The following is a 16,365-nucleotide window of genomic DNA, read 5'->3' on the forward strand; positions in this document are numbered from 1 at the left end:
TGAGAAGGAGCCTTTCATTGCCAAGCTTGGCCAGCCCTTTCTCTGAAAAGTAGAACACATGTGCCCAAGACTTAATCCAAATTAACCAAAGGCAGAAAGATATTATCCAAATTAACAAAATCAGAAATGAAAATAGGGACATAGCAATAGACATGGAGGAAAGCCAGAGAATCATGGTCATATTCCAAAAACTTGTACTACACAAAATTGGAAAACTTAAAGGAAATGGACAAATTTCTGAATAAATATCAATTACCAATATTAAATCAAGACCAGATAAGCAAATTAAATAGACATATAATTGCTTTTTAAAAAAAAAATGGAAACAGCACCAAAAGTCTCACAACCAAAAAAGCCCAGGAACAGATGGTTTTAGCACAGAATTCTACAAGATTTTCAAAGAAGTAATACCAATATTCCTCAAATTGTTTCACATAATAGAAACAGAAGGAATATTGCCAAACTCTTTTTATGAGGCTACAATTACCCTGATACCCAAACCACATAAAGACATTACTAAGAAAGAGAATTACAGACCAATCTCACTCATGAACATTGATGCAAAAAATAATAAAATATTGGCAAACTGAATCCAAGGACACATCAGAAACATCATCCTCCATGATTAAGTAGGCTTCCTCTAAGAGATGCAGGGATGGTACAACATAAGAAAATCTGTCAATATAATCCACCATATAAACAAACTGAAAACACACACACACACACACACAAAACCATTTCATTAGATGGTGAAAAAGTCTTTGACAAAATACAACAACCCTTCATAATAAAGGTGTTGGAGAAAGCAGGGATACAAGGAACATACCTAAAATATAATAAAATATATAAATAAACATAAAATACATAAACATACCTAAAATCCCCTCTCTGTCTCGAAAAACCAAATATATATATATATATATATATATATATATATATATATATATATTAAAAGCAAAATACAACAAGCTAACAGCAAACATCAAACTAAATGGAGAAAAACTCCTAGCAATTCCTCTGAAATCAGGAACAGAACAAAGTTGTCCACTTTCTCCATATCTATTCAATATAGTACTTAAGGTTCTAGCTAGAGCAATAAGACAACAAAAGGAGATCAAAAGGTTAAAAACCGGAAAAGAAGAAATTAAACTCTTACTATTTGCTAATGATAAATAGTTTACATAAGCGACCCCAAAAAATTCTATTAAGGAACTTCTACAACTCATAAACACCTTCAGTAATGTAGAAGGATACAAGATTAACTTAAAAATAATCAGTAGCCCTCCTTTACACAGAAAATAAATGGACTGAGAAAGGAATCAGAGAAACATCACCATTCACAATAGCCACGAATAGCATAAAATGTCTCAGAGTAATTCTTACCAAACAAATGGAAGACCTGTATGACAAGAACTTTAAATCTTTGAAGAAGACACCAGAAAATGGAAAGATCTCCCATGCTTTGGGGGTAGGTAGAAGTAACATAGTAAAAATAACAATCTTATCAAAAGCAATCTACAGATTCAATGCAGTGCCCATCAATATTCCAGCAAAATTCTTCACAGACCCCAAAAAGAATATTCAGCTTCATATGGAAAAGCAAAAAAACCAGGATAACCAAAACAATCCTGTACAATAAAGGAACTTCTGGAGGCATCACATCCCTGACTTCAAACTCTACTACAGAACTACAGTGCTGAAAATAGCCTGGTATTGGCATAAAAACAGACAGGAGGACCAATGGAACTGAATCAAAGATCCAGTTGTCAATCCACACACCTTCCTTCAATTTTTTGCTGTTATGATTCTAAACTTTACTTCTTCCCAATTAATTATTTTACCGTTTGTGCTTCTTTATTTATTAACATGTTTATATCAAGTTTACCCCTCCTTATGTTTCTTTTAACTCCCCCTTTTCTCTTATTTTCTTTCTCAAACTGATTATCTCTTATATAATTATATAGGTATCTATAAACACATATGTATATATAATTTTAACATATCAAATCCATTTAGTGTTGCTCATATGTACAAGTTTAGGGGTTACACAACATATCAGGGGGCTTATCTTTGGAAAATTCAGGTTTTCTCTCTCAGTAGCCATCAATTGCCTGCAGCTTGTCATCTATGGGTAAGGTTTTGTTAAATTTCTAACTGTGTTGGCATATTAACTAGTGTCATTATACTGGTATTGCTAATGTAACCATGTTGTTGATATTTCATGCAACAACATATCATGTCTAGAAACAGCACTCTCTTGCAGCAGAGGTCCAAGCCTTCTGGCTCTCACAATATTTTTGTCCCTTCCTATTAAGTGCCCCGTAAGCCTTATATGAAAGGGTTTCTTTGCAGATATATGGATTAGGTCTGGGCACCTAATAGTCAGCTATTCTTTGCATTTTAACCAGTTATGTATTTCTATAACTATCTCTGCCTGCTGCAAAAAGGAGTTTGCTTGACAATGAGTGAGAGTTATGCTTACCTGTGGGTATAAGGATAGGCACATTATAATGATTTGGGAGAGTAACAGTAAAAGGTTTTCCTTTAATTAATTCCATTGATTGATCCAATTGATTCCATTGATAATTTGCTAAGATGAAACTACAGGAATGAATTTTTTCTTATTGAGAAGACCTTAAGTCTAATTAGATTGCTGTTGGTTACCCACAAGATAAAAATGCCACTATGCACTATTAAGATATCTTGCCATGCTGGTCATTGTTATTCTTCATAGATAATACAACTGCATAGAACTATACAGTTGGTTTTTTTTTTCCTCTTACCATTTTGCACAGCATCTTCTGATTCTGTGAGAACTGGTCCTTGGGGAGGAGGTATCCAGGTCATTTCCAACTCCATACCTTCAAATTCTGTGTCTGAAGCATGTAGTCTTCAACAAAAGGATGCAACATTCATGTTGTTGGAGACATCATGGCAATGGCAATAGCCTATATTATTTGGAGAATTCTCTTTGGATCCCTGACCAGCAGCACAAAGTGAGGAAGTTTCCCATACACTGAAGGGTTTGTTAGCTAGTCTATTACTTGTGCAAAGAACTTCATATCTCTGTGTGTGTGTGTCCATGTGAACATAAAAATGCATATATAATATGTATACTTAAGTAAGTTCGTAATGTTTATGGTTTTTTCAAGAGCCTTAGTATTATTTCTTCTTTATATTCTCTCTCTCTCCCTCCCCCCCTCCCCTCCTCTCTCCCTCCCTCCCTTCCCCCCTCTCTTTCTTTCTCCTCTCTCTCATTTGTCCTTTCCCTTCCTCAGTTACAGTGATGCTCCATTTTTGCCCCTTCCACTATCTCTAGGTATAGAGGCAGAAGCTGAATCCAATTCTTATGACAAATGACTGTGAAAAGATATACATACCAATTATTTTTGTTTTGTTTGACATGGTCTGACAACAAATAGTATCAAATTAGAACCCATAAACCAATAAATTTTTGCTACTTGGTTATCAGTAGACTGCGAAGTATGCAAAGGCACACCTTCAGCAAAACCAAGCTGAAGCAAAATTTGCATCGTAAACAAGTTCTTTACATCAAGAGAGAAGGAAGTAAAAAGCATATATGTCAATGCCCTTCTTTGGAAACAAGTTCATCCTATCTACTATACATTAGAAATAATCTCATTTATGAAAAGTTTTCAAGGCCTGAATAAAAGAACAGGATGTTTGTGTAAAGCCATAATTAACAGGATTACATAAAACACATTTCTCTGGCTTATTTTCTCAGGTGAGCCAGCACAGCAATGCAATTATCCACATTGGAGGAAATCTCAGTGCTTGAGAGGAGGTCCACAAGTCCAAGGGAACTGAAAAACCTGTTCTGTTTTTAGCAGTTGCCAATCAAATAATCTTTGAGAGAGCAAATGTGACCACTTTCTCTGCACCAATAATGAATCATTCATTTGCTTCCTTGGCACAGGACAGTGACATCATGAGTCTGGTAACCTCTGTACTTTACTGCAGCCTCTCCAAGTAGAAGAAACAAAGAACATTTTCCCCATAAGGTGATATGAACATTATTAAAGAGAAAACAAGACAAATCCTATCTGTAACAAAAAAGGCACACTACTTGTCTGCTACTTCTCACATTTGTCTTTACATGAGTCTTTATATGGGTTTTTAATTTAGTACAGCATTAAAAAATAATAGAACAAAACAATTAGATATTTAGGTATAAAGAACAGGTAGGGAAAAAACTTCTGTCTTCACCTGAGCCTTAAATGAAATGGACTGTATCTAAGACTAAAGGTTTGGGCACACCATTCTGCATGAAAGGTATCAGAGGTCTGAGGTTCTTGGGGGACATTCAATCATATATCTGGCAAACAAGTTTGACCCATTGTGAGCACGGTCATGTGCTAAACACTAAAGGTCTGTGTACATCATGTTTTCTAAGGAGAATGTACATGAAAAAAGTAAACACAGCACATCACAGGAGTACAAGTAAGTGTTTCAAAAGCAATCTCCATTTTCCCAGATTTAGGGCTTCTCTTTAACAGTGACACTCATTGGTATTTAACATTATACTCTAGAGCTTATCAAAGTGAAGTCTTTATTTCAGCCACAAAATAATGAACACACATAAATAAGTACACATAAACATGAATCATATGGTTCAACACATGGTATTTATGAAAAACATACACCAACCACTCACTTTCTCCTCTTTGCCTCTCTATCAACCTATCTATCTATCTATCTATCTATCTATCTATCTATCTATCTATCTATCTGTCTGTCTGTCTGTCTGTCTGTCTGGCTGGCTGGCTGGCTGGCTGGCTGGCTAGCTGGCTGTCTATCTATATCTCTTTCTCTCCCATTAGAGTCCTTTGCAAAAAAATAAATACTAAGATTCCTACACATGCACTTATGTGTGGCCATATAGATGTATTCCCAATGCTTCCACTGTTTTAAAAGCCACCTTTAGCAGCATAGGAGACCAATATTTTTTCAGATTAGATAGTTACATTTTGATGGACTTCCCCTCCCTGCAGGTATTTAAAATAAGCAATAGAATAGTCTAATGGGGAGAAATAGTTTTTTATTATTCTTATTATATGTGTAATGAGATGAAATATATTTGTGTACAATTTCAACAGAGCTCAATTGACATTTTTGTAAGAGATGTTGGCAAGAGATTTGTCTGCTGATGGTGAACTAAGTGAGGTCTCAGGCCAACTGTTTAAAGTCACTGAAGCCCTGTGAAAATCTATCCCAGAGTAAATACATTGTGTTTGTTGTGGAGAAAGAAGATACCACTCCACAACACTCTTATCCCAGTTATGCCACAAGCACCCATAAGGCTTAGCCCATGAGAATTAGTCAGGAGAAAAAAGCTGCTGAAGATTTTCCTCTTCCTGGATTAGCCTAAACTTGCCCTTTTGTGAACTATGTACAATATATGTTGACTAGAGTGGGGAAAACAAACTGTCTAAATGCATATTGTCTAAATAATCCAGGTTAACATTTCTTTATAACACATAATACAATGGAAGTTCCTGCCCCAAACTAGTGATTAACAATGTGGGGCCCTGGAAAGTTAATATTTTCACTATTTTCAAAGTACCACTAACATAGTACCCAACAAAAGAAGCCAACATTACAGTCATGGTTGCAAGGGGAATAGTTCATGAGAAAATACAAGACTAGCAGTGAGGAAAAAGAAACCAGGCATTACCTGAAACATTTCTGACTTGCAAAGTTCACCACTAAAACTGAAGCTTCAAATGAAGTTTTTTGTGTCATTAATGTCCCATAGTCATATGTACCAACTGTGTGTGAAATGTGATACTTTCATTCTCTTTATTTCACCAATACACTCTGATTACTTGGGTTTTGACAGCTCGCCTACACCTTCCCACACACAGCAGTGACTGGAAACCGCAAGTCATTAAATCTCTCATGATGATCATCATGGAGGACTCATAAGCTAATTTAATCATAATTTCCTTTCTGTAACTGGAAATGCAATGAGAAGTCATCAGTTAGTGGGAGTGATCCAATTGTCAAGAGTTTGAAGATCTAGAAAAGTAAGTTTACTTTGGGAAAATTTACTATAAATAGTCATATAGTTTGTTCAATTTATTGTTATTGTTTTTATTTTTTGGTTGATTTTAAACAGAGACATTTAGGAAAATTGTATGAAGTCCCTTAAGAGAAGCACCATATGTAACTGAAGGAAACAATGCTAAAGATATAGGAGACCAGGCTAACAGAACAGGTGTAAGGAGTAATAGCATAGAAAAGCAAGGGAAGATATAGGCCAAACCGTTCAAATCAAGGTAAAAGGAGATTAGTCACCATCAATCTCAAAGATGTAGAATTGATACACAACTCAAATTTTGCCCAAGCAGGAGACTATATGAAATCATGGGAACTAGCTATACATAGAACACAGAGGGAGGATTGCGTTGTATAGGGTGGAATCACAGAAAAGGCTTCTTGGATAATGACATGCTCATCCAAAGAGGTTTTCACAATGTAAGCTGCCTGGATGAATGACTGTTGGGATTCTAGGGAGGAGGACAGTGAAATCACAGGTACATCATTAGGAATGATGGTGGCAGTACCCATGCCTAATGGAGGTACTACAGGTGTATTCAAATGCTAATTTTGATTAACTCATCACACTACTTTAGTCTTAAGCAAAACAAAATCAGATAGAAGCAAAATTATCTCTTATGAAACCATGGTTTTCACAATCATGTAAGCATGGAAAGGCAAAGGAGTTTTCACTTTTCTGAGTATTCATTTGTCAATGCTCGTTAGACCCATAGAAAAGAGGTGGGGGCTAACAGCAGTGTGAGCTGGGGACACAGAAATTACTTCAGAGAAGAAGAGAAGCAGTGTGTTTACAGAATATTTGCTAGCTACATTCCAGATAACAAGAGAGTGCTTTTCTCAGGAAGACCTGCAGTTCTTCAACATATATTATTAGTCAAGTTTCTGTAGAACAGAACTGGGAGGAAAATAGGATTTATTAAGTGGGCTGACTGGTGTAGTCTGGGTAGTCCAAGAATGTTTGTCTTCATATTGGAGAGGCTGAGAACCAGGCAACTTCTCATTTCATGAGGCTAGATGCTTGAATACCTTGATCAGGCATTTGAAGGCCTAGAAGATTCCTGGAGAGCCACTGCCACTCAATCATACTGGAAGGTTGAAGAAGATAAAGTCTGACATCAGAGAAGGATGGCAACCGCTTAGATGAGTTTACCATCAAGCTGTGAAGGCAAGCAGACAAAAGCAAATGTTTTTCTTTTAGAACTCAGACTAAGGTACCATTCATATATAGTGTGTATCTTCTCATGTCAATTAGCTTAATCAGGAAAATCTTTTATATGCATACTCAGAAGATAATCTAATATAGACAAGTAAGACAGGAGGCTTGCCTCATGGGTGCTTCTGGATCATGTCAAGTTGGTAATAAATATTAACCAGCACAGACTCTAAACTTAGCTCCTAAGTGCCTAGACTATACCATTATTTTAGAATCAGTGGAATCATCACACATGCAAAACAAAACTAAATGATTAGTGATGCATGCAAAGCTCCCACCTAATCGTGTTTGACTGTCTTCATAAAACAATAAGAAAGCACAAGTAGTGAGCAGCTTTTGTGAAGAGGCATCAAGAGAAAATAATTATTCTTGTGCTTAAACTGTTTTTCCAAGTAATGCCTTTTTTGAGCTACAAGTTACAGCTTTGGCCATGAGTCTTGATTGGTCATTTTTACAAGTAAACAAAACTGATCTTAATCTCCACCAGTAAACACAGACTTTAACTTTTGTGGGGAATACCTTCAGGTGAAAGAGAGGGATATGAACCCTGGAAGAGATGAGAATGAAAGCCCAGTGCCCAATGATTTTGTCAACCTGGATCAGACATCGAAGAGTCTAATGCCAGGTGAGTCATTGTCAGCATATTTAAACACAGTACAACTTGGGGAAGGGGTTCCAGACAACTAGTAGTCCAATCAGTCCACGTGCACAACAGAGCTTAAAGTGGCTACATAGAAACTCTTTTACAAAGTACATGTGACCATAAGGGTGGGTTCTATAGCTAAAAAGCCTAGAGTCTAGTTTGGTCTCTGACCAGTTGCATAGAGATCAGCAGGCCAAAAAAGTATATATGACATTTCCCCTAAGGATAGGTAATGGTCTAGGGAGGGAAGAGTCAGAGATAATCATTCCAAGGAACTTGGGTGAGGTCTGCATCTATAGCAAAAGGTGAGTGAGGTCTGCCTCCACAGATAGTAAAAAGATCACTTGGTCATTAATAGAATCCACTCCCAGTCTTCTGGGCAGGAAAACAAGTATTTTATTTCCTCCACTAATAAGATGGCCCTGTGCATTTAAAACTCTGGTTTCCCAAGTGGTCTGTGGTTATAAAGACCTTTGTGCCCCCACACACTTTCTTCCAGGAAGGTGCAACTATCCAAGGCCTTTGGACATAGACATTCTAATAACATTTTTGTTCCATTTGCTTTCTGTGTCTATAAGCTGTTGAGTCTGCATTCGAAGCATACTGTGGCTTTTCTGGAGTCAGCCAAATCTTTATCATAATGAGCTACTTCCTAATCAAATAAAAATGCATGACCTCTGACCATTATAAGTCTTAAATTATATATTTAAAATGAGAAAAGTAGATAATTGCATTGTAGAAAGCTTCCTTCCCTGACCTGCATTTTCTACCTTTTATTATTTTTTAATTTTAATTTTTAATTTTTTAATTATCTTAAGAAGTAAAAGGCTTCCTTATGACCTTTATATGGATCCTTAGATTGGCTGCTTTATTCATCTCCTTTTTTCTCCCTATCTTCCCGCCCCATGTTGACTTACTATACTTTTTCACACTTAATATTTCCCCATGTACTTCAGTACCTCATGTGTTCTATCCCTCGGCTCCTTTAAACTGTACCACTACACATATGTCTCATGAGTCCATTCTAATTTCTTAGCTCCTCTATTCACACCTACTCCCTCCCAAGTATATGTGTTCCATAATTAGAAGTAAGGATCCACATATGAGAAAGCCTTAAAATAGTCATCTTTCTGAGCTCTGATCACCTTAACTAGTACAATGGTTTTTGCTTCCATCCATTTTCCTACAATTTCATAATTTTATTTTTTTACAGCTGAATAAAATTCCATTGTATATATGTACTGCCTTTTAATTTCCATTTATCAGTTGTTGTACATCTAAACCAATTAAATTCCTTTCATTTTGTAAAAGGAGCCATGCTAGACATAGAAGAGCATGTGTCTTTGTTGTATGATGTAGAGTTCTTCCAGATATTCACAGGAGTGGTATAACTGGGTCTTGCTATTGTCATTCTTTTGGCCTTTTAAGGGGCAAGCCACGCCCACTCCCAAGGACCCCTGACCTCTCACCCGCCATCTTGGATCGCTCTCTTCCTGTCCTCTCTGAGCATGTGCAAGCGTGTCTCTCTGTCTCTCTGTCTCTCTGTCTCTCTGTCTCTCTCTCTCTGTCTCTCTCTCTCTCTCTCTCTCTCCTTTCTCTTCTCCTCCCTCTCTGCCCCCCTTCTCCCTTTCCCCTCCATAACCCCCTAAATAAATATTTAACATGTTGTGTCTGTCCATGTCTGTGTCTTCCACCCACCCACCCCCGGTGCAAGCCGTACAGAGGGAAGGGCAGACTCACAGTCATCTCTGCCTTGGGACTGGCTGCTCCCAGAGTCTGCTGCCTGCCTACAGCTGCCGCCTGGGACTTTATAGCATTTTTTAAAAGAACAATAGCTATAGTTCTCGTTTTAGATGTTTTAGTTATATTCACATGGATTTCCATAGTGAATACACCAGTCTGCAATCCCAGCAACAGTAGAAAAGGACTTGGACTCTTCTTTTCCTACACCGTCACTGGCAATTGTTGCCATTTGTTTTCTTGATTTCTCTTCTAGCTGCAGTGACACTGAATTTCAAAGCTGATATAATTTACATTCTTGTAATGGCTACAGACATTGAACATTAAAAATATTTACTGGCCAATTTTATTTCTTCCTTTGAGAACTGTCTGTTTACTTCATTGGCCCATTTATTGATTAGAAGTTTGGATTTAAAGCGTTTAATTTTATAACTCTTTACATAGTCCTGATGTTAACATATTGCCTAAAGTATAGCTGGCAAAAGTACAGTTGGTCGTTTCTTTGGTTATACAACAGCTATCAAATTGTATGCTATCTCATTTGTCAGTTATTTGGACTATTTCTTTGCTTTGGGGATTTTATTAAAAAATGACCTTGTATGAATCTAATCTACATGGGAAGTAGAAAAAGAGAAGATCTAAGTAAATTGGGAGCATGGGGACCATGTGAGAAGGTTGAAGGGGAGAGGAAAAAAGGGAGGGAAGCAGAGAAAAATGTATAGATCAATAAAATCAATAAAAATAAATAAATAATGACCTTGCATGTACCTAGACCTGTTTTCTGAGATTTTTGTGTCATTTTCAGCATTTCTGATTTTAAATTAAGTTCTTTGATTCAATTTTAATAGATTTTTATAGAGATAGATATATAGATCAAATTTTATTATTTTGCATATAGATGATTAGTTTCCTAGCACTGTTTGTTGAAAAGGCTCTTCTTTGCAATGCAAATTTTTGACACCTTTGTCAAAAATTAGCTGTTTATACTTGGGTGGATTTATCTCTTGTCTTACCTTATTACAATAGTTTACAAAACTTTTTATGCCAACACCATGCTTTCTTTGTTGCTATGGCTCTGTAGCAGAGTTTGGGTTTGTGAAATATGCTTCCACCTGTCAGTTTTCAACTTAGAATCACTTCAGCTATTCTGGTAATTTGTGTTTCCATAAGAATTTTTAGGTTTCTCATTCAGGAAAAATGCAGTTTTTATTAGAATTTTGATTCAATTCAGTATGCAGATTGGTTTTGGTTGTTCAGCCATGTGTATAATATTTGTTGTGACCCAAGTGTATGAAAGATTTTCCCATTCTCTAGTTAAATATATACACACACACACACACACACACACACACACACACACACACACACATATATATATGCCAATGAACAGCAAAGTTAAACAGGTACTGAGTTTTCAGTTAATGCTTCTTTATGGGTAAAAGCAAGCCTTCCTTCTATGTTCACTTAATTCTTCCCATAAGGACACAACAGCAAGGTCTACTGTTCCCATCTAGAGACAAGAAGAGATTTTACTTCCCTGCCACCTTGGGCCACTGAGTCACACTCCCTTCTGCTGGAAACTCCCAGCTGTCAGCCCCCTCCCAGCTGTTATTCCTGTGGAATCCTACAGTCTAGCAACTTATTCCTGCAGACTGAGGTTTCTGTCAACAGCCCCTTCTGGGTGCTGGAGTCCTTTAAATCTCTTTTCTTTAGGGAAACACTTGACTCTGTGCTCCTGGGGAAAGGCCAGCAGCTTCTTCTCTTCTTGGCAAGAGGAATCGGTGCAGCCTAAGAGGATTGGTCTATGGTTGTGTCTGCCATGTCCCCAACACACCATTGTATCTTGTATCTATCTGACTCCTTTCCTGGGTATTCTTTCACTCTTGTTTTCATTTCAGCCAGAGTCCAGAAAAGGACAAAACATTACTACATCACTCAGTGGAAACTGTAAAATTGTGGCTGCAGTGCTGGAAACAAGATCCAAAAGAAGGTCAACAACCCGTCCTGAATTCAGTCAACAACTCAGCCACTGTATTTCCTACTTCTCTACAGTTGTTGGTGTATGTAGATGAAATACAAATCATACTACTGCTTTTAAAACAAAAGCCTTTTTATGTGTCATAGGAGGAATCTATAGCTTAAGTATTATAGATATCAATCAAATTACCAACAAACTGTTGCAGGAGGGTCCGCTAGTTTGTCCTGCTGCCCAGTTCCCAGCCACCCGTCTAGCTTAGCCCCAAAATAAACACACAGGAACTGTATAAATTAAATCAAATCACTGCTTGACCCATTAGCTTTAGCCTCTTATTGGCTAACTCTCACATCTTGATTTAGCCCATTTCTATTAATCTGTGTATTGCCATGTAGCAGTGGCTTACTGGCAAAGATTCAGCATAATCTGGTGGCTCCATGGTGGCTCTCCAACTCTGCCTTCTTCCTCCCAGCATTCCATTTAATTTCTCCCGTCTACCTAAGTTCTACCCTATCAACAGGCACAAAGCAGTTTCTTTATTAACCAATGAAAGCAACACAAAGACAGAAGGACTTCCTATACCAACAAATATATATATAAATAAAGTTAATTATCAACAATATTTGAGATGCCAATGAATATATAAAATTGGAAGAACAAAGTTTATTTTGCTTGGAGGAGATCAACAAATTGTGGCAAGTGCTGCCACCTAGCTGCTAACTGTCATTTCTGCCTATATGAGCAATCTCAGGGGTCAGTTAATCCCATTGATAGGCATACTGGTAGGAAAGGGGAACCCAGAGTTGATGTAATTTTTCAGTAGCATGTCCTAAAATGGTGAAAGTAGGTCCTCTTACTGATTCTTCTTCCCAGATATCACCAATCTCGATGTATCTTTTCAAGGGCCTTCTTCAGTCAAGCTCCAACTCAGCGCCAATCCAGTCTTTGAATAAAACTAATAGCGAAGTGATATGTGACAAGATTGCCCTTACCCAGTGTCTTAGCTGTTGTTTTGTTGCTGTGAAGAGATACCATGACCATGGCCACTCTTATAAAAGAAAATGTTTAATTGGAGACTTGCTTGCAGTTTCAGATTTTAGTCTGTTATCGTCATGGTGGTAAGCATAGTGGCACGCAGTCAGGCACTGGAGCAGTAGGTGAGACTGCATCCTGCTTGCTCTGTAGGATGAGCTAAAGCACTTGGCCTAGCATGAGCATTTGAAATCTCAGAGCCCACCCTGAATGACACGCTTCTCCCTCCAATAAGACCACATCTACTCTAACAAACTACCCCTCCTAATCATTATAATCCTTCCAAATAGTTTCACTTCACGGTGTCCAATCATTCAAATATATGACCTTAGGAAGGCCACTCTTATCCAAACTGTCACACCTCAGTAAAAACCTCAAGACCCTCTGGAAAACAAAAATAAAGTCCTAGTTTCTGTATTGCCTCCTCCAGATAGGAAGTCAGCTTTATCTCTCATTTACCTTCACTTTTAATAAAGTTTGGTTTTACAAACTTCTCTTGCCATTTAATTTCTTAATACATGAAGAAAATACTATTTTATACATCCATAGATAGCATCACTTGGAGTGTGCTTTCTGAAAAGTCTTAAAAACACTATTCAGGCAATTTTGCAATTCCTGGACTGTTTGTGTATGTATGCCTGAGAGATACTAAAGGAAGACTTTTGATGCCTGATTTAAACCATTTGAAATACTGCTTATCATTGCATTGTGAAATCTGTAGAAATAATATGTCACAAGCTATCTGTCAATTACAGGCAGAGCTCCCTATAAGGGTCTTTCCAACTTCAGATCTGTTTTTGAGACTTTCTGCATATGATTTAGATGTCTGGGGACTTTTCATTCCTGACTTACCTTGGCCCCACCCATAACTATTTTAAAGACAGGGTGTCACTCTGTAGCTCTGACTGACCTGGAATTCACTATTTAGATCAGGCTGGCCTCCAGCCTGCCTCTGCCTCTGGAGTTTTAGTATTAAAAGTATGTGCCAGCATTCTAGAAATCCAGTTAATAACAAACACCATTAACTCCAACATACTCATTTATTTTAGTTAATCTTTCTTTTTTTTAATCTCTAAATAGTCATCATGTATAAACCATAATGAAAACACCATACTAGTTGATTGTTTAACTAAATGATGGAAACATTTCAAGTGTAATTTCTTTTAGAGTAAAAGTAAAAATAATCAATCAAATGGCCTTATTGGCTGATTAAGAGTTCAACCTTGCTTTGTTATTTTTTCTTTCTTTTTGTTTTTTTTTTTTAACTATTTTGTTTGCTTTACATGCGGCAACAGCTAAACAACTACAGAGATATTTCAAATAAGATTGGTAAGCGGTGAACCTAGGAAGTTTTAAGAATTTCACTAACAGGATTATAAACTTTGCTTAAAGTCAAAACGTTCTTAACTTCCTTGGAAATTATGACAATACAGATATCTTTAACCTGGAGTTTTATCTTACCAATCTACTATCTTTCCCAAAAGATGCCAGCAACCCTTCTGTGATGTCATTTATTAAAAGAACAAAAGAAGCTCCATAGAAATACTTTAAACACTGTAACATCAGAGACAACCAAAATTGTGCATATTGCCATTGTTAAATCATTTTATGACTCTCTTGAAAAGTTAGCATGCACGAATACTGTCCTTTTTCTAATCCTCTCCCCTTTCTACTTAATAGTTGTGCTTAGATATATTAGATATTTCTTGAAAAATTCTGTTTCATACCAACTTGTCATAGAATTCTTTTCTGCCATGAAGTTGAAAATCCTGGATTGATCATTGTGTAGGTATTAGAAATAAGGTCAGGGTGGCAAAGAAAGAGACTACCATACTAATTGTAGTATCTGGACAAACATCCTGTGCTCAGAAGAGCAAACAAACACACTGGCACTGGAAGTACATTCGGTTTTTATTCTAATTTAGGTGATGGCTGTGTCTTTTCCCCCATCGGATGGAGTCTGACCTCACAATCTCATTCAATTAGTTAGTCTGAAAATAATTGGGCACAACAAATGGAGGAGGAATGGGGAAGGCTCTCTTCTCCAGGCCATCAAATTCCTAAATTAGAGCAGAGACCCCTTGTGTAAACAAAGGTGTTACTGGATGAAGAGGATTAAAACATTTGCACAAAGGCTTACCATACAAGGTGGGGAAGATAAAAAGATTTTAATTCTTTGTTCTAAACAGAGTTTAATAGTATTTGATAGAAAGGATTTTTACTTGATATTACTTATATAGGTCTTGTTACAGTGAGCCAATCAGAGAAGACGACTCAGATACCAACTGAAAGTCTTTATTCCAACAGGCTGGGACTACACTCAGAGATTAGGGACCTAAGTGTAGTTACAAGCATTTTCAGCAAGGAGATATTAAAGGAAAAAAAAAAACCAATCCTGTTATTTTGCTAAGCAGCTGCAGAAGGAGGTTTTGCACAAGGCAGGAGTTTAACAGAAGCTATTGTAAACAGTTAGCTGAAAGGGGAGGACTGCACAAACAGGCAGTTTAACTAAGCCAAGATAAATTACCGAGGGCATTTTGACCTCATGTTCCTAGAATAGAGTTGGTGATTTTCCATGAAGAGGGTCAAATTCTGTCAAACTTAAAATGGTCTCAGCAAGAATACAGGATGGAGGAACCTCTACACTTCCTTGCCTGTCACAGTGTAAAAAAAAAAACAAAACAAAAAAAAAAAAAAACCTCAAACCTCATCAAGTCAACTTGGAGCTGGGTTTCTATATTCTATTCATGTTGACATTCACAACACAGCAAGAAGATTTAACAAACAAGAACATCTCACTTGTAATGGCATCACCTAAGGACATTTTCTTTGAATTTTTCAGTGTTCTCTGATGGTTATTTACCCACACGTGTTTTATTTGGTTCTTGATCATAATAGATTAGGGATATAAATGAGGAGACAGATACACTGATTGATAGCATGTAGGTATAGATTTAGATATAACTTCATCAACACTAACTTTTTGAACATCCTTTATTGACTTTTGTTTATTTTGGGACTATGTAGTCTGACCCCTTTCAATCTTGCTGGGAGTAAAATTATTTCACAATACAAAAACTCACTAAGAAAATATGTGTTGTGAAATAAACATTGGAGCACATGAGTTTGTTTTGGAAATTCATTCAACCAATACCCTTTTGGGCATCTACCCACTGGGGCATGGTCTAAGGACTGACAAGTGCACAGAAAGTGTACTCGCTCTGTTGGCTGGTAGTCTGAGTTCTGTTTGCAGTTCCCCGTGCCTACAGAGTAGAGGACCAGAAGAGCTCTTTATTCTTACTGTGAGTTTTCCCCCAAATAAATATTTGTTATTCTTGATTCCAGGTTCTCGTGGACTTCCTTCCTTAAGTCTACATGGGTTTCGCCAGCATACGTCTGATGAAACAGAAAAAGCATCTGTTTTGTGGAGCTTCTGATGACCTTGGGGAAGAAATATGGAGGAACACTATCCAGACTGAACATAAATGGACACCAGAGAAGAGTTGTTCTTAGTCAGATTTTGCCTTGGTCTAAAAAAGCAAAGTATATACAGATTAGACCTCAGCTTGTTACTGCCATTTATTTAACAGAGTTTTAGAAAAGCAAAAATTTCAACTGTCTATGATTTATTGCCCAGGGGAGTTCAAGGGAACGCCCTCATGTGTGATGGAGGAGAGTTAT

At 37.1% G+C, this 16,365-nt stretch overlaps 1 pseudogene; it reads left to right on the top strand.

The window, feature by feature from the left end:
- LOC119817290 overlaps positions 1–16,365 on the top strand; it is a 188,162-nt pseudogene that overhangs the window by 88,968 nt on the left and 82,829 nt on the right.

Source organism: Arvicola amphibius, chromosome 6, assembly GCF_903992535.2.
Source record: "Arvicola amphibius chromosome 6, mArvAmp1.2, whole genome shotgun sequence".
Lineage (NCBI taxonomy): Eukaryota > Metazoa > Chordata > Mammalia > Rodentia > Cricetidae > Arvicola > Arvicola amphibius.